At 42.3% G+C, this 24,718-nt stretch overlaps 1 protein-coding gene across 4 annotated transcripts in view; it reads right to left on the reverse strand.

Moving 5' to 3' along the window:
* LOC137437748 (uncharacterized) overlaps nucleotides 1–24,718 on the reverse strand; it is a 170,395-nt gene that overhangs the window by 56,534 nt on the left and 89,143 nt on the right. Inside the window, exon 2 of one of the 4 annotated variants that reach the window (XM_068132326.2) lies at nucleotides 13,284–14,004. The exons of the other annotated variants lie outside the window; for them this stretch is intronic. The gene's annotated coding sequence lies outside the window, so the exon portion shown is untranslated. The remainder of the gene's footprint in view (nucleotides 1–13,283; nucleotides 14,005–24,718) is intronic. 4 annotated transcript variants of the gene reach the window in all.

Below are 24,718 nucleotides of genomic sequence, written 5' to 3' on the forward strand. Positions count from 1 at the left end.
AACCTTTCGTACCAACTTGATCCATATCCATGGCAATCTGACAGCAGATCTGATACATTAATGAGATATTACAGCAACATGTGTGACCATTATAACGAGGAACATTATTGCCAATGCCAACGTTAATGTCATGACACCATAGCCTGTCATCTCACCATATTTTAGTCTAATTGAGCATCTCTGGGATATAATAATTGATCGTCTTGTTTAAAATCTTACAAATACAGGCACAGACCCTCAATGAGCTGGAACTGAAGCTAAATCTGATGTGGAATGCCATTCCCCAGGCTTAGATGTGAGTGCTCATACGGTAATGTGACAATGCGATGACGGTGCAATGCAGTGATTGCTGCCAGAGGTGGACATACCCTGTTTTGCAATTGTTACTTCCACTTTAGATCCCGATGTGAAAACATTCGCCACAACGCAGCATTACGTGATTAGTTCACAAGGAAATGAACATGTAATTATTCATTATTTGTCTCTGTCAGACGTTTGCACCTTATCTGTGTCCCATGATGTTACTTTAGAAACTTTAACTATTAAAAATGCAGTTTCATTTGGCTGGAAGAGCATGGTAATACATAGTGTGTGCATGTGTGTGTGTATGTGTGTATGTATGTATGTGTGTATGTATGTATGTATGTATGTATGTATGTATATATATATATATGTATATATATATATATATATATATATATATATATATATATATATATATATATATATATATATAATGGTTTTATTTATTTATATGTACTGTTTTTTTAAACAAAAGGAGCAAATCAAACGTCGACGTTGACGTTGACGTCATGCGCATAAATTATGCCAGCACATCACCTCCAAACTAAGATGGCGTCCATGTGGCACTCAGGTCTCAATGGTTATTGTAATTGCACATACACCCAATCAATGGTTATTCCCTCCAATCACAGTTGAGACACGACTGGGTATTTTTACATCCGCCACCAAAGGTGGATGGAGGTTATATGTTTTCAACCCTGTCTGTCCGTTTGTCCGTTTGTTCGTTTGTGAACAAAATATCTCAAAATGTTGTGGACAGATTCGGACGAAAGTTGGCAAAGATGTAGCGTATGTGACAAGGACGAAATGATTAGATTTTAGTGAAGATCCGGATTCGGCTACTAGAATTTTCAAAGTGATTCTTCAACATTAGGAGATAGGGCCAAAAACGATATGTAGCAGGATATCTCAAAAAGTTATAAACGGATTTGGACGCAACTTGATGGACAAGTTGTGTATGTGACAAGGAAGAATTGATTCAATTTTGGTGAAGATCCAGATCCGGCTAGTATAATTTTTTTAAGTGATTCTTCACCATTGAGTTATATGGTCAACCAGGCGGAGGTATGCTCTCGACTGAGTGCCGTTATAGTTATTTCTATGTTGACTGCTATTGGCATTGCACATGATACATGCTTGGGAGCCTTGTTGGTGCGCATTTCTGTCTACGCTGTCACTGATGATTCGCCAACAAGTAATGAAAGTTTTCTGGCTGTTGAGGGGGCATGTAGCATTGGGATTGTCATGTATGTGCTACTTGTAAGTGTCTTTTGGGAGGAATGACCATTATATACAGTTTGGCTGGCAGGCCACGGAAAGCCATGGTGGCGAGGTCAATTGCAGAGCCCTGGAGGAAGGCGGAACACTTTTGTTCAAGGCCGTCCCACCCAGTGAATATGGCCTCACCCACGAGCAGTGGGTGGCCAATAACAGAGACTCACCATGCATGAGGGCTTTCCCAGAGTTCACGAGGGCCGTGGCCACACTCAGCACGCCAGTTAGCTTTGGACGTAGTGACGCAACACCGCTCTCTCTCTCTCTATTTCTCTCTCTCTCTCTCTTTCTCTCTCTTTTGTCTTAGTTGCTGCCCGAGGAGGATGTCTTAAAGACACCCTTCCCTTTGCTTGGCTGCTATCTTCACCACAATCCCTCCCCTCCACCACATCGCTCCTGCCATTCGCTGTTCAGAGCCACACCAGCCCTGTGTGCTAGCAAACTGCACACTACTGGATCATGCCAGCCACAAGTCCTTGCTTGCCCCTTTGTTGTGCGAGTCTTCGTTTTTGTTGGTGCCATTAGCTCGTTCGGCCTTATGTATATCTTCTGTATATAATATATGTTTGCATATCTCTAATCTTTCATTCCTATCGGTGTCCTTTAACCACCAGATCTGTACCATTTATTGAGCATCTTGTCTACCATTTTCCTGAGATATTTTATAAATAAACCCCCTTTTAATTATAAGCAGCATTTTTCCGTTTTCCTGCCTTCTTGCGTGAACACTACCAGGTTCAGCTTTATTGCGTAATCCTTGAGGAATCGTAGCATCAATTAATTTAACATCAATTTAATTGGGATTGTCAACCAACCCCCTGGGTAAAGTTATCAATCCACAGACGCATTTCTGGCCCACTGGCATTAATATGTTGAGAGATGCCTTTTTCGTATAAAAAGGTTTTAAAAAATCAAACATTCTAAACATATCCAAGGACATTATTTCGGCTCTTAGACAAAAGTACACAGTCAAACAAAGTTTGTCAAAATACAAAGCAAAATACGCATGCACCTTGGCCCTCAGGCAAAAGCTCAGTCATGTAAAATACATACATCCACCCACAAAGGGACAAAATGCATGGTCATACCATAAACATTGGGGACCACTGTCCTCTGTTGAGGGGAGCCTTTTTATGCACAAAAGGTTTTAAAAAATCAAACATTATAACAAAACTAAGGATCTGTACTTGAACCATAAAGATAAAGCACAGTCCAAACTAGAATGGCACAGTCCAAACTAGAGAGCATACCTCCACCTGGTTGCCAATATCATCCAATGGTGAAGAATCACTTTAAAAATTCTACTAGTTGGATCCGGAACCGGATCTTCACTAAAATCTAATCGTTTCGTATGATTTGCTACATCTCTGCCCTATTTCGTCCGAATCCGTCCGCAACTTTTTGAGATATCTTATTCACAAAAAACGGACAAACAAACGGACAAACAGACAGACAGGGGTGATAACATAACCTCCGACCACCTTTGGTGGCGGAGGTTAAAAGCTTGTTAAACTAATATACCCATGCACTTCGGCACAATGAACAAAGCATATGGTCAAACAAACACACCCCAGCCCACAGGGCCAGAATACATGGTCATATCAACATATACATACAACCTACAAGGCCAGACTTCATGGCCATATCATAGCATTATCAGTTGGCTACCAGCTGCACAGAGTGGAGTAACACCAGAAAGTGAACACTAACATGCCGTCTGTCTAAAAAGGAGCCATACTCATATATCTTATTGGATTGTACATGCACCTTTATAATTATTACAATACATTTTCCAATGTGGTAAAATAACTATTTTCTTATAAGATCTGTAAAGTTAGATCTGTAAAAAGCATGCAGATAGACAAGGGAGCCACATTAAAGCCCCTTTCGAAAGATGCATGAATTAAAATGCCGTGTTCCATGAACCACTGTGCAGTGAGTGCTAGTGTGGCACAACGGTATCTGATCACCATTCCAGTTAAGAGGTGCTCGAGGTATATATATACATATATTGAACCAAAACTGGCCAAATGTGGCAGGTATTCCAATATCCTCAACATAAGTAGTGTGAGGCCTTCATCTTGTATTCGACTGAAAATAGGTGAATGTGAATGCGCACACACACACACACACACACACACACACACACACACACACACCACAACTTAGTCTGTGAATAGAGACCCTTCAAAGGTGGATACTTCGAGCCCTGAGAGGACTCAGCCCTGAGAAACCCGAATATAAAGATAACAACAAATGACACACAAAATGAAAAGATGAAAAAATCTTTACCACTTACATTATTTTTATTTGGTAATGTAAACTGAACTCGACTATTTTTTTGGCCTAATCTAAGCAACATGTATATTATAACTTTGTCATTATTATAAACACTTGCGAAGAACGCTTCCTTACAGATGCATTAATGTCCCCAGAATTACGGATGGGATGACTTGTAATAGCCACCACACTGTGAGCGGCGCTGTACGATACACTTTTATAATAGAGAGAATTTGGGTGCTCCCCCTACCTTGGACTATGACTTTTTTTTACAACTTATATCCTTCTGAAGCACATTATGAGTACAACCAGAAATTTTCAACTAATTCCGTCCAGCAGTTTGGGAGTGCATATAACTCAACGAACAAACAAACAAATACATATACAGTATGGTGGCGGTGGTTCGTATCAGCATCATTGTTTGTGGACAGGGCTGTGCCTCTGATGCAATGCCCACCACCCTTACGGGTCAGCTCGTACTCATTTTGCCGACCTTGGAAGGATGACAGCCTGATTCAACCCACCTGTTGTTAATTCAAGGGCACAACAGAGGCTTGAACTTAGGACCCTAAGATCCTATAAATATGTATATATATATATATATGTATATACGTATATATATATATATATATATATCATGGCAAAAGCCATGAAAACGCAAAGAACAGCAGGGAATGTAGAAGCAGTTCATGCTCGCGGCTGGTAGATGTTTTTTTTGCATATGTCCAGCTGCTTTCTACATGGTTGGTGAAAGATGGGTTTTATAAATGTGTCAAGCTCACGGCTCGTGAATTTTTTTTGCACCCCTTAAAAACCGTGTATGTGAAATATATGAATATATTTCATATTCGCGGTTTTTTAAGGGGTGCAGAAAAACAAAACAAAAAAACATCTACGAGCCGCGAGCATGACCTGCTTCTACATTCACTGCTGTACTTTGCGTTTTCATGGCTTTTGCCATGATATATAAATATATATATATATATATATATATATATATATATATATATATATATATATATATATATATATATATATATATATATATATATATATATATACATACACGTATATACAGTCACGTGAAAAAGTAAGTACAGTGAACCCTCGTTTATCGCGGGGGTTACGTTCCAGAACCCCCCGCGATAAACGAAAATCCGCGAAGTAGCGACCATATTTTTTTTTTTTTATATATATATTTTAAAGCATTATGAACTCCCCACACTCTTATTAACCTTTCCCATACTCTTATAAACACTTCCTATACTCTTAAACACTTTTTACACTCTTAAACATACGTAATTTTAACAACATATAAAATTCTAATGGGTACTCACCATTGAAGATACTGTAGCTACCCATGGGTTCCCCAAGCAAGACCAGCATCAGAATCTCCTTGCTCCAGCCGGTGACGTCACCGGCGGGGATTCCCGGCGCGAGAGTGGCTGGTCACGTGACCGCTAAAGCGTGCCGCGCTTTGCGGGTATAATCAGCTACACCTGTTGATCACGTGACCACCGATTCACCGAAGCACGCCACGCTTGAGAGGCGTGGCTTTCGGTTTCTGGTTGTGCTTTATAATGCAGCCCGATAAATGGGCTTTTCAGTGTTCCCGAGTTGGTTTTGAGAATAAATATCTTCTCGGACGAGTTTGTGTCTTGCCCGTCATTTCGTCCGTATCAAGCAAGAGCCCCGGCTCTTCAATACTACAACTTGCGTGATGAAGATGATGATGAATTAGCTGTGCAGTACTGATGACGATGAAGGTGATGACGATGATTAATGTACTGGCGTTTTCCATACGCACGACTCTTTGTCTACCCTTCTACTGTACACTATGTACAGTATTTTATTTCTTGTAATATGTTTTAAATACTGTATTTTTCTTATTTCTTTACGTTTTTTAATTTTTTAGGCTAGAAAATGCTTATTTTACCACAAAAATATTTAAAATAATAGTATATAAAAATACATTTATACCGCAAAATCCCGCGATATAGCGAAAAATCCGCGATATAATTTTACATATACTAGCGAGAAAAAACCGCGATGTACCGAATCCGCGAAAAGTGAACCGCGATATAGCGAGGGATGACTGTACACCCCATGTAAAGTTTTGACTTTTTCAACATATATCAACATACAGATATTTGATCTTCATTTCAACAATATTGATAGATAAAGGTGATGTAATATAACAAATATCGTGAAACATTTACATTTTGTAGTCGATTGCATAATTTAAATAAACATAAATGCAAATTTTGCATGTGGAAAAAGTAAGTGCACCCTTGGCTCTAATAGGTGGTATTGCCCCCTTTGGCAGAAACAACGTCAAGTAGGCATTTCTTATAACTGTCTACCAGTCTCTGACATCGACTGGGAGAAATTTTTGCCCACTCCTCCATGCAGAATTCATTCAGCTGTGCGATGTTTGAGGGGTTTCTTGCATGCACAGCTCGTTTCAAATCCCCCCACAAAATCTCGATGGGATTTAGATCCGGGCTTTGACTTGGCCATTCCAGAACCCTCCATTTCTTTCTTTTCAGTCATTCCTTGGTGGATTTACTGGTATGTTTAGGGTCATTGTCTTGTTGCAAGGTCCACCTTCGGTTGAGCTTCAACTTTCCGACAGATGGCCTCACATTATCCTCAAGCACCCCCTGGTACAATGAAGAATTCATAGTGGATTCTATGATGGTGAGCTGCCCAGGCCCTGATGCAGCAAAGCTGCCCCAAACCATAATATTTCCACCACCATGCTTTACAGTTGGTATCAGGTTCTTGTGGTCAAATGCTGTCTTTGGTTTTCGCCAAACATGTCTTCTGGTAATGTGGCTAAATAGCTCTACCTTTGACTCATCTGTCCAGAGCACATTGTTCCAGAAGTGCTGGCCTTTGGCTGAGGTGTTCATTGGCAAACTTTAGTGTTGCCCTGATGTACTTTCTGGACAGCAAAGGTTTCCTCCTGGCACACCTCCCATGTAGATCAAATTTGTGCAGCCTCTTTCTAATGGTGGACTCGTGCACTTTGACATCAACAGTGGCAAGAGCTACCTGTAGGTCCTGTGATGACATTCTGGGGTTCTTAGAGACTTCTTTCAGCATCTTGCAGTCTGCTCTCGGGCTGAACTTGCTGGGGCGGCCTGGCCTGAACAAGTTGGCAGTTGTTTGGAATCTTCTCCACTTGTAGATGATCTTCTGGACAGTCGAATGATTGATTTCAAATTGTTTGGAGATCTTTTTAAATCCCTTCCCAGACTCGTCGGCATCTATAACCTTCTTACTGAAGGCCTCAGAGAGCTCTTTTGATCTAGGCATGGTGACGCTGCACACTTCAACAACAAAGAGCAATCCAAACTAAATGTCTGAGGTTTAAATAAGACAGGTTCCTCCAAGATCCTCTCTAACGATGTTCTAATCATTTGCACCTGGTGCAAATGGTGCACCAGACAGTGCTGGTGCACCAGACAGGTCTGAGCTGGTGCACCTGATTCTAATTTTAGGTATTTGAAGTAGTGATAAATGTAGGGGTGTACATTACTTTTTCCACATGCAAAATTTGCATTTATGTGTATTTAAATTATACAATGGACTACAAAATGTAAATGTTTCATGATATTTGTTATGTTATATCACCGTTATCTATTAATATTGTTGAAATGAAGATCAAATAGCTGGATGTTGAAATATGTTGAAAAAGTCAAAACTTTACATGGGGTGTACTTACTTTTTCACGTGACTGTACATATATACATATATATACATATTTATAGGATCTTAGGGTCTGAAGTTCAAGCCCCTGTTGTGCCCTTGAATTAACACCAGGTGGGTTGAATCAGGCTGTCATCCTTCCAAGGTCGGCAAAATGAGTACGAGCTGACCCGTAAGGGTGGGCATTGCATCAGAGGCACAGCCCTGTGCACAAACAATGATCCCTTAAAAACTGCGAATTCGTGGAAATTGGCCATGAATAGAAAAAAAAATCCTGAATTTGCGGGCCAATAGAGAAACAGATCGCATTTTATCACTCGCAAATACGCGGATCCCGCGAATAGCGGAAACTAATTCCGTACGATGACGGAACCCTCTCCTCAGTGAAAGACACATGAAATCCCGCTTGGAGTTTGCAAAAAAGCACGTAAAGGACTCTCAGACTGTGAGAAACAAGATCCTGTGGTCTGATGAAACCAAGATTGAACTGTTTGGCTTCCGTCTGGCCACTCTGCCATAAAGCCCAGATCGGTGGAGTGTTGCAGTGATGGTTGTCCTTCTGGAAGTTTCTCCCTTCTCCACACAGGATCTCTGGAGCTCAGCCAGAGTGACCATCGGGTTATTGGTCACCTCTCTTACCAAGGCCCTTCTCCCCCGATTGCTCAGTTTGGCCGGGCGGCCAGCTCTAGGAAGAGTCCTGGTTGTTCCAAACTTCTTCCATTTAAGAATTATGGAGGCCACTGTGCTCTTGGAAACCTTCAATGCAGCAGAAATTTTTTTGTAGGCTTCCCCAGATCTGTGCCTTGACAAAATCCTGTCTCTGAGCTCTGCAGGCAGTTCCTTCGACCTCATGGCTTGGTTTTTGCTCTGATATGCATTGTCAGCTGTAAGACCTTATATAGACAGGTTTGTGCCTTTCCAAATCAAGTCCAATCAATTGAATTTACCACAGGTGGACACCAGTCAAGGTGTAGAAACATCTCAAAGATGATTAAGAGAAATGGGAGGCACCTGAGCTAAATTTGAGGTGTCATAGCAAAGGGTCTGAATACTTGTGTCAATGTGATATTTCAGTTTTTTCTTTTTAATAAATTTGCAAAACTTTCTAAAATCCTGTTTTCTCTTTGACATTATGGGGTATTGAGTGTAGATTGATGAGGGAAAAAATGAATTTAAACGATTTCAGCATAAGGCTGCAACATAACAAAATGTGAAAAGAGTGAAGGGGTCTGAATACTTTCTGAATGCACTGTATATATATGCCTATTTTAATTTTTTATTGTACTGTCCAATGAGGGAAACATTGGGGGTCACTTCTGCTTTGTGGACCAAAAACAAATGAAAATCCTTTGTGAAGGCCTGTATTTGCATGGAATGAGTGGAGGTTGGAATGCCAGCTCGGAATCTATCTGTCTTTAAAAGATGTTCTCGATTGTGACAAAACCGAGGTGACCCACAGTCCCACACATCAGGATGTAATTTGCAACATGGATCACCCTGACCTACTTTCACAACAAGGCTAGGACCTAGCACATCTGTGTGTTGCTGACTTATTTACAAGGATAGTTTGAGATTCCAACAGCAATGTCGAGTCCAAGTCTGAGCTTCATCTTTCGAGATGAGAGATCAGAGACCAAAGCTTCATCTTTATCTGATAGATGGCACACATTGATGAATCACCTTTCAGTGAAACACCAGGACAGCAGTTTATAGCTTGGTCGAAATTCGAACCCATGTTTGACAACTCGGATGTGAGTGTGCATACCTCGACGCTATCCAGCCAATAATAATAATAATAAAATCAGAATGAACCTTTAAACAATTTGTTTTCTTGTTACAATTATATTATTTACTGAATGGCTGAATCATGAGACATTTACAGAAACTTTTGCAGTCAAATCACATGGAGTTCTGGCTGCAATCAGAGCAAACGTTGATTAAACCAGATTTTAGGTCCATGGCCCAATAAAGAAGCCAATCCGAGTATACAACTGCACACGGAACATATGTCGGTCATGAATACTACTACTACTACTGCCCCTGCTACTACTACGGATACTACGACTACCACGACTAATACTATTACTTCTACTATGACTACTTAGTTAACACTCCTCCCCCTCCCCCACAAATAATCCCACCTTCTTGGGGGTCGGTCAGTGAACGATTTATCTCAAGTCTTTCATGAACCGGCTGGCCAGGCCTGACGTTCAAGTACATCTGATTTGGGCAGGAATTTATCATTTGTGCAGAGTCCTGGTGACAACTCCCCTACTCTTCATGAAAGACACCGTAGAATCTGTCACATCCACCAACTAACGCTGGCAGACAAGACAATTGGTTTGACATCCATGCGAGGGACGACACACTTTGTCTGTGAAGCACCAATCAGACAGTTCATAATCGGATAATGAACCGAATTCAGATTAGAGAGCTCAAAGGTCGGTGTGCTACTTCTACACCATCTTGTTGCACCTCAATTCGTTTTTGTCGCACACCCAACATGTCCACCTAATTTAGTCCAAATCCGCCCACAACCTTTTGAGACATCCTGCTCACAAACAAACAACCAGGGATGAAAACATAACCTCCATCCACCTCGTGTGGCGGAGATAATGAACCTTTTGACAAGTTACAAGTTGATGCAGAGAATGAGCAAATAACAGTGAACGTGAATTTTTCTCAATATAACTTTTCTAACTTTCGTGTTGTTATTAAAAAGTCAAAGTAAAAAAAAACACCCAGTTTCATTCCCAGCATGGCAACATGTCATTGTACGAAATGTGTGAAATTGTTCAGGCCGTTTCTGGGCACTCAATTTACACGCTGGCGTTGTGGCAAGCAGCCATGCCAATGTTACGACGGCTGGACGGACATCACCAGAAAAGATCTGGCCAGGAATGCCCAGAAGAGACCAAAGCTAAGGTAGCCTTACGCTAATGTGTGAAACACACCAGGTAGAGTATTGGCAGCCAAGGAAGAACTCTTATTTTCGACTTCAAATGAGACTTTTGGCAGAGCAGGATATGCTTTAACAAGGACAAGGACGTCACATGAAGGACGTCGAGATGGCAAGGGCACCATGAGAGATAAAATGCAGAAACGAAGATAATAAAGAGATGCAGAGCTTGTGTTGCAAATTGTCCCGCAGAAGTACAAACATGAACTTATTTCAAGATGGATGAGAGTTCTTGCCAAACATGCGGTGAAATGTGCAGCATTTCGTTATATTACACCAGCAAAGTATAGCTGGGAGGTATTGGGCACGAGTTCCATTTGGTTATGCAGAAAAAGATCTTAAATACAGTAACAATCGACCATCTTAAAAACAACAACGATTTATTTCATTATTTTTTTTCCAAAAGAAACTACTGCAGTTGCACAAAGCCAATGAATCATTCCAAGACCACCATGTTTTGCAGGTGCTATATGGCATACTCCCAAGTTGCTATCCTTGAAAGCAGAAGTTGGAATAATACACAAATCCTTTATTTTAAACAAACCTATGACATCACAGCCGAGTGCATGACTATGGGCAACACAGAGCATGGCAAAGCATAAAATGAGGCAATTATTTAATTTTTTTAGATTGCATAATTACACGAGTCGGTTGCTTTCATAAAAGAAAGAAACTGTACATCTACTGTATTCCACTGCCTTTGTTTCCTTCAGGACATAAAGTTGAATATGATACTTATTTTCATCCACGATGGCAAATAACATCAGCTGCCTAAGATTTTACCATTTTAAGGTTTGAACCGATGACTTTCAAATCGCCATGATTACATTGAGTATCACGAACGGTGATTATGACAATCAAATATGACCAATTGGAGTGTGTTTCCACCAACACAGGAGGATTTGATTACGTGCCAGTACTCTCGCGTCCTGAGTGCTTGTACATATTTCATATGGATGCCAAGAAAACACAGTGGCTTAAAGCTTTGGGCTGGGAAATCAGAGGTCGGAGGTAGAGATCACATGTTTAAGGGTATGCAGAACTATCCTCCCTTTGACAGTTCATATATATACATATACATACACATACACAGTGTCATATATATTCTCAATTAAATGTATACAGACTTTATATTAATTGATATTCCACACTGCCTCATGCATAACAGCTTAATGATGACGTGCAGTCATTCGATCACATGCTAATGCAAACTGTTAGGTATTACTAACACAAAATCGTCCCTCTCTTTGCTATTGAATTAATTTTTTTGAAATATAAAATTCTGTATACATTTTATTGGGACACCTTCAATAATAATGATAAATAAACAAATAAATACATACATATGTATTTGTTTGTATTGTATATATCTATCTATATATATATATATATATATATATACAGTGAAACCTTGACTTACGAGTTTAATTCGTTCTGTGACCGAGCTCGTAACTCAATTTGCTCGTTTCTCAAATTAAATTTCCCCATTAAAATGAATTGAAATGCTATTAATCCGTTCCAGCCCCCCAAAAACCACACCAATTTTTTTTGTTACGTGTTTTTAAATAAGAAAAATGTACTTTATAAATAACAAATAATGTATAAACAAGCACGACCTCGTATATACTGTACATAATAAAAGAGAATGTAAAGAAATAAACTGGTTTTATTAAGTGTATTTACTCACACTCCTCACTGTATTTACTGACACTGTCAACCACACAAACAACAACTTCTCCATCTCTTCATGGACAGAGGTCCGGAGCTTTGAAATAATCTTAATGCCCTTGGCTGGCGTTATAGCCTTTATCGACTCCTTCTGCTTCAAAATCGTACATATCGTAGAAGTACTACGATCGTACGGCCTCGCCAACTCGACAACACGCACACCTCGCTCATGTTTTTCGACGATTACGTGTTTTATATCCAAGCACATCATCCTTTTCTTCTTCTCAGCACTGCCCTTGGCACTCAATTTCTTAGGACCCATGGTTAAAACTAAGAAATTTTCCAAAATAAACAAAATGCGAAAACAAAGCAACAGCGATACGGCAGAGATGCTTGCACGGCAAGATAACCACGTGAACTGAACGCTCGCTGGGCCACCTAGTGGCGGGTGGCGTAAGCTCGCTCGCTCGTAACTCAGATCTCGGCTCGCATCACAAAGCAAAAAATCGACCGAGCGACGGCTCGTATCTCGGAAAACTCGTAAGTTGGTGCACTCGTAAGTCAAGGTTTCACTGTATATTGTTACGGATCTCCGACGTCGGCTCTCCCCTTATCAAGGGGGGGTTAAATTCCCTTGTCTTGTTATCTGGCCGACCCGAGTCCTGGGGGTTATAACGTTCCTTCTGGTCGGTGGTAAGTAGGGTTGTTGGTCGAGTCTTAGTCCAATTACCTAAGTACTACCACCGACCGGAAAGCAAGGAGATAACTCCCGCTCGAACCACGGATATTGGTGGAAACGCCGAGCGGATAGCGATCCGCGATCTGAGCCGTTAACAATGTGACTAAACCCGATTCTGAGCGGTTTCTAATCGTGCCACGTTTACCCAATTAGAGAAAAGATGAATGCGATCGGATAAAGAGGAAACCCAGAAAATAGGAAGAACAAAGATTGGTTTATTAATTATTTACAAGAAGGAGAAGAGGAAACGAAAGAAATATACAAGATAGGAAGAGGAAGAAGCAGAACACAGGGCAGCCTTAGACAGTCTTACTCTTAGTACCCAGGACAAACGTACACACTCACACGGGGATTGTAGATGGTGGATGGTCACCAGCGCGTCCAGGCTCCAGTCGGCTCCAGGCCAAGCTCCGATCCAGCGGCCAAAACCCGGCAGGCAGCTCCGCGTATAATGGAACGCGATCGGACAGTTTATATAACGGGGGGAAGCTGGTACGCTGCGTACATAATATTTGCACTATACAAAGGCGCCAAACGCCCCCTCTCCAATGTACTCCTTTGACAAGGTCCTTCTTTCATAAGCGCCACTGCATCAGCCCCATCAATGCAACGCGCGTTCTCCCAGCAAGTCAGTCAAGGTGAGCTCTCTCACGCAAAGGCTTTACAAAGGTGCGCTCTCCCGATCAGTAAGTTCATGCGCGCTCTGGTAAGTAAGTCCTGTTGGTAAATGTGCTCGCTGGCAAATCCTGTGAAAGGGCTTTGCGTTCGCGCTTATATAACTCGACCAAGCGATCACTCCGCGGGCCCCAAAGCCACGCCTGTCGGTGATGTCACTTCAGCCCTGGTTGGCTGGTTAGGGCTTACCGGCTCCGCCTTGGACGGCTGGGTGATGTGGCCACACCCTCTTCCTGGCGCTCCGCCGCGTTTTTCCGGCTTTACCTCGTGGCTTATGGTGGCGGTGAGCGAGTGCTAAGGCAGCGATCGCTGCTAACAAAGGCATGTAACAAATTGGGAGAGCCATAGAGCAGACTGGAGGGCACGTAATGGTGTCGCTTGGAGAGGGAGGCTGCAAAATGAACAGAATGGGCCTACTTCTTATTTGATTGACACAACGCAGATTCAACTATTGGAAACACGGCCTTACCTATACACATACTAATGAAATAACTGAAGTCCTATGGTGGCCTACGTGTTGCTTGTGGCCTAACTATGGGGTGCAACCTTTAACCCTTTAATAATGTCATATTTACAAGAATGATGTCATATTTACACAAGTGGGTTCTCAAAACCGCAACACTATATATATATATATATATATATACATATACATATATACATATATATATATATATATATATATATATATATATATATATATATACATACATACATACACACACACACATATATACATACACACACACACACACACACACACACACACACACACACACACACACACACACACACACACACACACACACGCATGCAGTGGCCTACTTTCACATTTTGATGCCAACTGGGCTTATTACGTCCACCATCAAAGGTGAATGGAGGTTACGTTTTCACTCATGACGGCCTGTTTGTCTGTGAACAAGATATCTCAAAAGTTGTGGACGGATTGGTATGAAATTTGGCGGAGAGGCAGCGTATGTGACAACGAAGAATTGATTCAATTTTGGTGAAGATTCTAATCCGGATCCGGATCAGAGAATTTTTCAAGTCATTCTTCACCATTGATAGGTCTAAAACCGCTATATAGGACAATATGTCAAAAGGTTATGGACGGATTTGGACAAAACTTGTTGGACAGGTTGGGTGTGTGACAAACCAAATTGGTTTGGTTTGGCCGAAGATCTGATTAAGGATTCGGATACAAGAATTTGAAGACAAATGATGAATTTGTATATATGTGTAGAAGATGATGAATGGATGAAGACAAAGAGGGAAGAAGAACTCAGAAGAAGAAGAACTCAGAAGTACTCAGAAGAACTCAGAAGAACTCAGAAGAACTCAAAGAACTCACCTCCTCAAGAAGACAAATGATGAATTGCGAAAAATGATGGGAATAGAGCCTGTGATTGATGCTGTGAAGAGGAACAGGTTGAGATGGTTTGGTCATGTGTTGAGGAAGGATGAAAATGACTGGTTGAGAAGAGTGATGGAAATGAATGTAGAAGGAAATAGAGGACGGGGAAGACCGAGAAAGACTTGGCTAAAGATGGTGGAAGAAGAAATGCGGGCAAGGGGGTTAACAATGAGAGATGCAGAAAATAGGGCAAGATGGAGAAGATTGTCATGGGGACCGCAAGGCTAACCCCCGCTCTAGCAGGGAAAATGGCCTTAAAATGCATGTTGTTGTTTTTTTATATACAAGAATTATTTAATTTTGTAAGTGATTCTTCACCTTTGAGAGATCGGGCGAAAAGCGATATATAACATGATATTTCAAAAAGTCATGGACGAGTTAAGTCTGAATTTGGTGGATGAGTTGATTATGCGACAAAAACAAGCCGATTAGATTTTGGTTCAGGTCCGAATCCAGATCCGGCCTATAAGTGGTTTACAAAACATAAACTGTTCATTCTGGCGGCGGTATGCTCTCTACTAAGTGCCGGGCTAGTTTCATGATGCTTTCAAATCAAACGAAATATATGGAGTCTTCACAAACTACTTCAAAGTGATAAAGCAAAAAAATGCAGATTAAAATGTGAATAAGTTAGATCTACAGAGAAAATTAGATGTTCTAAATTGCATAAGTTTTCAAACCCTTTGCCAAATGAACCCTAAATCCCTTCAGGAGCTAATTATTTGTTTGAAATGTTACCAAATAAGTGTAATAGCTTACACCTTTATGTAATCAGTGGTTTAACATTAAAAAAAAAAATTAAACTCCCCTTTACATGTAACCTCCTTCAGCTGTTAGGCCAAAAAATATATATTGCTGGTCTCTGGTCAGATCAAAGTTCCAGAATTGATGCGGCTTTTTTTTTCTTTTTCTTTTTTGAAAAGCATGGATTGCACATATAAAGGTGTTGTTTTTTGTGTCCTCATGCCTTGCGGTCCTCATCTGCCATGGCGCCGTCCAGAGAGAAATTAAAGACAGTCAATGGGACTGGTAGGCCTTTTTGTAAATAATGAACACAAGCTTAAGTTATTTTAAAATGTATTTATTCTGAAAATCATTAAGTTCTTCAAGCATATTATAGACTGCCATTTCGTTCTCGAGATCGTCTCGCCGTACCGTCAAACATTCCAATGTGTCGATCGCGTCAACACTGCGCATGCGCAAGTGGTCTAACAGGCCGATGGTCACCCACGATCTCTTCTCCCAGTCCACCAGATTATCACAGACACTTACAACTTCATGACAAATGAGATAGAATCCAGGCCTAACTAACGAGTCCACCCGCAGCTCTCTAGGCCTTCTGGTTGCTTCACACGAACCCGACAAAGAACGTCTTCGTTTCAATAAATGACAATATCCAGCCGATTGGATTCATGACGGCACGGCACACAAACCTACTCATATCTTTGGAACGGCTGGTTGGATTTGGACAGACTAAACGCACTTTTGTAGGGGAGAACCGTGCGCGAACGTCGATACCAATCGCGACCCTCACAGACCCGTATTTCCCGAGACAGCGCGCCGGCCCGGCAACAACAGGCGCGCGCTGTTGTAGGTGCAGTTGGAAATTAAAAAAAAAAAATTGTTGACGCGCAGGGTCAAAATCGATGCGCGCGCTGACCAGAGACTGGAAATATATTTTTCTCGGCCTTATCTAAGGAGTTTTAATGCGCAACTTATGTGGTCAACCAACAAGCTCAACATGAAGACCAAGGAACTTTCCAAAGAAATCAGACTTGAAGTGGTGGAGAAGCACCATTTAGGAGAGGGCTATAAGAAGATTTCAAAGTCACTCATTATGCCATTGAGTACGGTGAAATCCATCATTAAGAAGTGCAAGACATGTCATACCACCCAGACTCTACCCATATCAGGTTGCCATCCAAACTCAGCAGCCGGACAAGCAGGTTACTGGTTTGGGATGTCACTGTAAATCCAACAATGACTTTGAAAGATCTGCATGGTTCTATGTCCGAGATGCTGGTCAGTGTTCATAAATCAACAATATCCTGTTCCCTTCACAAAGCTGGCCTCTACAGACAGGTGGCAAGAAAGAAGCCATTACTGAAAAAGACAACTAAAAGCTCATATGGAGTTTGCAATTTTAAAAAAGCATCTTAATGATACTACAGGCATGTGGAGAAAAGTTTTGTGTTCAGACGAGCCAAAAATTGAACTTTTTTGTCTAAATTCAAAACGTTATGTCTTGCGGAAGCCTAACACTGCAAATCACCCAGGCAACACCATCCCTACTGTCAAGCATGGTGGTGGCAGCATCATGTTATGGGGCTGCTTTTCATCAGCAGGGACTGGCAAACTTGTAAGGATAGAAAGAACAATGGATGGTACAAAGTACAGGAGAATCTTTGATGAAAACCTGCTTGTCAACCATGAATCTGAAACTGGGTAGAAGATTCACATTTCAGCAGGCCAATGATCCGAAGCACAAAGATAAAGCCACACTGGAGTAGCTGAATAAGAAGAAAATAAATGTTCTTGAGGGGCTCAGTCAAAGTCCTGACTTAAACCTAATTGAACATTTATGACGAGACTTGAAGATTGCAGCCCATCGACAATCCCCATCAAACTTGGCAGAACCTGAGCAATTTTCACATGAAGAATGGGCAAAGATTACACTATCTAACTGTGCAAAGCTGGTAGAGACCTAGTACCCAAAAAAGACTCATAGCAGTCATTGCTGCAAAAGGTGCTTCCACCAAGTACTGACATAAGGGGCTGAATACTTTTGCAGCCAGTGAATTTTGATTTGGACATGTTTTTTGCAGGTATTCATGATATTATGTAACCTCCTCCAACTACAAGTGTTTAGTTTGATCTCTTCAGTTATCAATGAAAATATTGTTTCTACACAATTCGTAATTCATCCAAATGTAGCATTTTTTGTAAGAGTGAATACTTTTGCAGGCCATTGTGTGCACATGCGCGTGCACACACACACACACACACACACACACACACACACACACACACACACACACACACACACACACACACACACGGACACACACACACGGACTGCCTAGCAGGCATGTAAGACGTCGGCCATTATAAAGTTTGCAGTGTTAGTGTGAGAAACTCCTGAGGATATCCCAAAGACTGAATGCTCAGTGGGCTGTCACCGCATAAGCGATGAGGTTTTTGGGTTTGAGTCCCGGGTCGAGCCAGGATTTTTTTCACACTAGCCCCACGCAGGAATTTATTCCTGTTTATTTAAAAAAAAAAAAAAAAAAAAAAAAAAAAAATATATGGTTTATTCGTAAATTAAAGCATTTAAATTAATGTCGAATTACTGGACTCATTTTGGAAGACTTCAGTTAGACCAACTTTATTTGTCTTTAACTCTTTCTGTGTCTAATTGTCCTTTTCTGCCGGGTAATTGCTTTGCCTCTGGGCCTGTGTTTGACTCTTTCTCCCTTCATTTCCAACTCCTTTCCCCCCATCGAGTATATTTATTATCCCCACAGCAATGGCCAGATATGCACTCATTGCTTATTAGTAAAGCCACATCACCCTCGTTAGAGAATGTATTATCGACAGAATGAATTCAAAACAATTTGTTCAGGGTCCAAAGTGTTTATGAAGGCTTTGGATATTCCAGAACCTCATTAGGATCGTACTCAAACATAGAAAGGATGAATTTTTTATTTTACTTTAAAACTTGTGTATAAATGTCACTATATCTCAGTATTCATGGACCTAACGGTGCCTTTGTACAGCATTTATTCCCATGAAATGAGTAGGCTTTTGGGTACTAGGTCTCGACCAGCGAAACGTGATTTCACTGTTCTCTGGACTGCATTGCTATCGTTAAGCTTTGTGCACTTACATCAATGCAATCTCACTTGTGGGTGGTGGGCTATAAAAGGTATCCTAAACAAAGGCTGCCTGTCCCTCTGAGCGTCATTTTTCTTGTCTCTCCAGCAAATACCTCCGACGTGGACACGCTAATTGTGGGACGACTTCAGGAACACAGAGGAATCCATTGTAATAAATGATTCTCCGAGGTATCTGAAGAGTTATAAAGAATCATTGTCGGTTGGCTGTTAAACCACGTGATTGATCTGGGTAGGATCGTGTACAGTAGGAATGAATGTTTCTCAGGATATCAGCTCTTACTATATTGTAGATGGACCATTAACAATACTAATAATTACAATAAATTACAATACATTAATTACAATAATTACAATGCATTGATCAAAATGCCATGTTCCCATGTACGCAGCACGAGAAAAATACTTTCTGATGAGATCAAGGTAACATAATAGTCATGTGCAAGGCCAGCAAAGTGTGCAAGGTATTTACAGCATTCGTTGAAAAGAAATGAATGTAAAGCGAGGTGGAGGGGTGGATGAGGGAGGGAGGGGTAGTGGAGGCTAGTCCAGTGAGCGTGTGATGCTAATGCATCCAGATGATGTTGCTAACTCCCAGTGCTGTCATTTGCCCTAGTTAGTTATTTCTCTCCTTCCCTGACAGCACTGTGGGCATCTCACCGTGGTCTGATTTCTCTTGTTGCTGCTTTGGTAATGATCTTAGCCTCGGGCTTAAATCAGTGTATTTTTGGGCCACACAACTCGACAGTGCAAGTCACTGCGTTTGTGGCGAGAGTGGTGTGCATGGGATGGAGTCGTAGTCCCACCAGGGGCAGCCAACAATCAACGTGGGCCTGCACGTGGTCGGTTGTGTTATGCTAAAGGGCCGTCGATACCGGTGCATGGGAGAGAAGGTGGGGTGATGCGTACAGGTTGCATACAGGCAATGGTGAAAAGCAGAGGATCAGAGGTGAAGGTACAAACAATGTGCGGACATGGGGCAAACAGGAGACATCAACAGGCAAGAGAAATCAAGAGATAATACATTAATCATACGGGTTAATCGAATGCAATAAACTCGTTCTCAGTCAGAAGGCCTACGTAAATAGTGTCACAACTTCATCATTCAGGTATGCAAGATGAGCTTGGAACAGCTCGGAGCAAATCTGGCTTTAAAGCAAGGAAGCGGCTGTACAAAACACAAATGCGTCCGCTGACAAGCAGAGACAGAGAGAGAGAGAGACAAACCAGAGATAAAATAGGGAGAGGGAATTGGAAGGGGAGCAAAGAAAGAAGGAAAAGGAAACAAAAGTAAGTTATCGTTGTCTTTCTGTGGATTCACTGCTCAAGTGGAAGGAATTATTAAGTGGGTGGAGCCTCAACCAATACAAATAGATTGGGACCGTGGATCACCACCCAAAAAGGTAGCGTGCAAAGGTCATGTGGGTTTCACGGCTTAAAACAACAACCGCTTTTGGATGATGATTTCAGACTAGATCCCAAATCAACAAGACAAAATGGTTCGGACAAACGTCTCTGGGTGCAAGCTGGTTGTAAAGTTGAGGGTCACCGCAGTGAATTTGGTGTCATCCCTCAAAATGTGTGCCAGCTACTTGAAGTATATATATATATATTGTGAAGATATCTTTGCAAACAGCCTGAGGCAATGAAAGAAATACTGGCAAAGTTAACGGTACGGGAGAAACACTGTTAGAAGCAAAGCTCCCTCCCTTGCGCCTTTACTACCCTCTGAGACTAATCAAGAAAAGAGGAGGCACTGCAGCGGGTGGATAATGAACCTCACACAAAGTGACTTCCATCGCCGACAAATAAGCTATCGGAGGCCCGAGGACCGCCGGCGCTGTGCACAAATTAGGAGCAAATATTCACAGGATTCAGGCTGCGGCATGCAGGGCGAGGGGACCTGGGGACTTGGGGGCCGTAGGATGTGACATGTGTTGCTGCGTGCCAGAGTGGGTGGTGTGAGAATCGTCGAGGATCATATCATGCAACAAATGACGTCAAGAATATGCATTTTGTCTTCTCTTCTGACGTTCCGCTAAAGCTAAATGAGCTCAGATACTCATATTGAGCTCGGGTATCTGAACTTGAAGTTGCACCTCTTCTTGGTTTGGCAGAGAGAACAACAATTTTGTCAATCGGTCTGAGTATCTCCTTCAGCAAGATGCCGAAGCTGAGAAGTAAAAAAGCATGAACGTGTTGGCAAGATGGAGCGGATGGGTAGGAGGAAGATGATCAGGATGAAGAGGAGGATATGTAAGAGGAGGAGGAGGAGGAGGAGGAGGGAGGTGGAGGGCACAGAAAGGACAGTGCCTGCCGTCCGCCTGTGTGCCTAACTTGAGTTTTGCGGGCCCATAGGCTGAATCACTCACACAAATAGAGTAGCACACGCGCCTTGCCACGCTTTCAGGGTGGCCAGGCCACGTGCCACGCACCACTGCGAGCGGGTGGAGGGCCACCACCGATATTCTTCTGCTTTCTGTGCCTTTCCTTTTCCCTAGCTGCAGTCTATCTTCAACACTGTGGATTGATCACTAGGCCCACTCCCTGACATAACAAGTCACCGATTGTCGTTTTTTACATCATCGCTTTACATCAATGTCTATTCGCATGCAATGTGAATTAATTAAATGTACAATGATCTTCAATTCTCCACTTCAATATTTGGCCACAGACTTGCCGATCAACCTCCTATCAGGGCACAATTAAGAGGCCACTCGTCCAGCATGCCGTATATTGTGAATGACACGTAAAAAGATCTGTCAGTTTGTCTCCACACCTCCTCCCAGCCTTCGTCTATCTATTTCCCTCTGTGTTTATGGTGCACGGCAGTAGAGTGTTGCTTTTTGTCATATTTCATTTGTGACTGTCGTTCAGCCTGAAGATCCATCTGTAACCTTACACCCTGGTGCGTTACCTCTGCAACAATCGCAATAACAATGGGGCGATGTTTGTAGAACGTTGGTTCACCTGCGCTGTGGCATCGTTTACTGTCCGATCGACTCTCCTCTGCGCGTCCACGGGTGTCTGGGAATGATGCTGAGCAAGTATTATTGGAATGATTGTCACCACAGGGATATTGCCTGTCTCGGACTTTGATTTAGACAAAAGATATATGTCATGCAGTAGGGTGTATGTAACAGACACAAGCAAAGACACACAGACACAAGCTGAGCGAAAGAAGGAGAAGGAGAGAGAGAGAGAGAGAGATGGCAATCGAGCATTGCAGACAATGGGAGCCGCCTCTGTACGCGTCCGCACACTGCCTGCTTTTGTCCTGGCGCTGGATCGCCGCTGGAACCTCCAGTTACCCTGAGCCTTTGTGACACAAAGGCAGAGCCCAGGAGGAGTGGGTGCGTTTGGGGGAGGGAAGGGGGATGGAGGCATTGGTGGTTTTGCGCAGCCGGGCAACGGGACGAGGCTGGGAATTCCCGACATGCAGCACTTTCCCCGTTATTCATAGTGGTTTTCCTATTGTTTAGTTGTTGCTGTCGCTGGTCATTGTTGCAATGGCAGTGTGGATAATGCAGCCTCTGGTAAACGATAGTTGGCACGCGACATTGTAATGCGAGTGGTTATTTTTCGTAAAAAAATGTTTTTTCGTTGTGACAACTTAATACCAGGTGCGAAACTGCGCGCATGGTCTTTACTGTAAGGCGGTTTAAATCAGGTGCATGGTGGGAGGGGTAAGGTTGAGGTGGGCACACACAAACACACACCATTCTTAATACTCACTGCACACACACACATAGACACACACACACACACCCTCCTTAATACATACTGTACACACACACAAACACACATACAGCACAAACACACACACACACACACACACACACACACACACACACACACACACACACACACACCCTCCTTAATACATACTGTACACACACACACACACAAACACACATACACCCTCCTTAATATATACTGTACACGTACACAAACACACACACACACACACACACACACACACACACAAACACACACCCTCCTTAATACATACTGTACACAAACACACACACACACACACACACACACACACACACAAACACACACCCTCCTTAATACATACTGTACACAAACACACACACACACACACACACACACACACACACACACACACACACACACACACACACACACACACACACACACACACACACCCTCTTTAATACATACTGGACACACACACACATAAACACACACACACATACACAAACACACCTTCCTTAATACATACTGTACACACAGACACACACACCATTCTCTATTACATTCACACACCATCCATTAACACACACAGACACAAATATACACACCATCCTCTATTACACTCACACACCATCTTCTAATGCACACACAACATCCTCTAATTCACTCACATACCATCCTCTAATGCACAGCCACACCATCCTCGAACACACACACACATCATCTTATATTACACACTTATATTATATTACACACATATTACCATGCACCTGATTTAAACCGCCTTACAGGACAGTACATTTGAGGACAGTCACACTGCCCTCAAATGCACACACACACACACACACACACACACACACACACACACACACACACACACACACACACACACACACACACACACACACACACACACACACACACCATCCTCTATTATACTCACATACCATCTTCTAATGCACAGCCTCACACCATCCTCGAATTCACTCACACACCATCCTCTAATGCACACACCCCATCCTCTAACACACACACCACCTTATATTACACTCGCATACCATCTTCTAATGGACACACACCATCCTCTAATTCACTCACACACCATCCTCTAATGCACACACACCATCCTCTAATTCACTCACACAGCACCCTCTAATGCACACACCATCTTCTAATTCACTCACACTCCATCCTCTAATGCACACACACACCATCTTATATTACACTCGCAGTGACACTATCCTCAAATGCACACACACACACACACCATCCTCTATTACACTAACACACCATCCTCTAATGCACACACCCCGACACACCACACACCATCCTCTATTACACTCACACACCATCGTCCAATGCACACACACAATCCTCTATTACACTCACACACCATCCTCGAATGCACATGACATTGACATACACACACACACACACACACACACACACACACACACACCATCCTCCATTACACTCACACACTATCCTCTAATGCACACACACACACACACACACACACACACACACACACACACACACACACACACACATCATCCTCTATTACACTCACACACCATCCTTTAATGCACACACACACACACACACACACACACACACACACCATCCTCTATTACACTCACACACCATCCTTTAATGCACACACACACACCATCCTCTATTGCACTCACACACCATCTTTTAATGCACACACACACCATCCTCTTACACTCGTACACCATCCTCGAATGCACACACACACACACACACTCACTCACTCACTCACACCCTCACACACCATCCTCTAATGCACACACACACACACACACACACACACACTCACACACCATCCTCTAATGCACACACACACCATCCTCTTACACTCGTACACCATCCTCTAATGCACACACACACACACACACACACACACACACACACTCACACTCACACACCATCCTCTAATGCACACACACACCATCCTCTATTACACTCACACACCCATCGTCTAATGCACACAAACACACACACACACACACACACACAAGGATTTTCATGTACGTACGAATATACACGTGAGACAC

The sequence above is a fragment of the Myxine glutinosa genome, chromosome 12 (assembly GCF_964187855.1).
Source record: "Myxine glutinosa chromosome 12, kmMyxGlut1.1, whole genome shotgun sequence".
In the NCBI taxonomy this organism is placed as follows: domain Eukaryota; kingdom Metazoa; phylum Chordata; class Myxini; order Myxiniformes; family Myxinidae; genus Myxine; species Myxine glutinosa.